The sequence below is a fragment of the Phascolarctos cinereus genome, unplaced genomic scaffold (genome assembly GCF_003287225.1).
Source record: "Phascolarctos cinereus isolate Bilbo 61053 unplaced genomic scaffold, phaCin_HiC Scaffold_7;HRSCAF=346, whole genome shotgun sequence".
Taxonomy (NCBI): Eukaryota; Metazoa; Chordata; class Mammalia; order Diprotodontia; family Phascolarctidae; genus Phascolarctos; species Phascolarctos cinereus.
In genome coordinates, this window is record NW_027556180.1 from 136693352 (window position 1) to 136693996 (window position 645).

General features: G+C 36.1%; 1 non-coding gene across 1 annotated transcript; it reads right to left on the bottom strand.

Annotated features, from left to right (window-relative positions):
- Nucleotides 1-225: 225 nt before the first annotated feature.
- Nucleotides 226-330, bottom strand: LOC144454915 (U6 spliceosomal RNA). Its single transcript, XR_013483463.1, has one exon. It is a non-coding gene; the product is annotated as a U6 spliceosomal RNA (small nuclear RNA).
- Between the last annotated feature and the right edge of the window lie 315 nt (nucleotides 331-645).

The following is a 645-nucleotide window of genomic DNA, read 5'->3' on the forward strand; positions in this document are numbered from 1 at the left end:
GTTTTGCTGGGTAAGTGATACTTGGTTGTAATCCTGCCTCCTTTGCCCTCTGAAATGTTATATTCCACACCCTGTGGTCCCTTAACATAGAAGCTGCTAAATCTTGTGCTATCCTGATTATGTTTCCACAGTACTACTTGAATTATTTCTTTCTGGCTGCTTGAAATATTTTCTCCTTAACCTGGGTACTCTGGAATTTGGCTGTAATATTGGTAGTTTTCCTTTAAAAATATGGAATGCTTCACAAATTTTCATGTCATTCTTGCACAGGGGCCATGCTAATCTTCTCTGCATCATTCCAGTTTTAGGATATGTTCTGCCGCAGTGAGCATATGTCTAGTGTTTTTAAAAGGAATTGGTATTATGTCAAAAGTTTTTTTTTTCTACATCTATTGAGACAATCATTTCTGTTAGTTTTGTTGTTGATATGATCAGTTATGGTGATTGGTGGATTCATTAGATGTCTATTTTACCCTCTGGTTCTAGGACCTTAACGCAGTTTTCCTTGATGATTTCCTGAAAGGTATTGTGCAGGCTCTTTTTCTCACCATGGTTTTCAGATAGACCAACAATTTTGAAATTGTCTCTCCTGGATCTATTTTTCAAATCAGTTGTTTTACCAATGAGGTATTTTATGTTTTCATC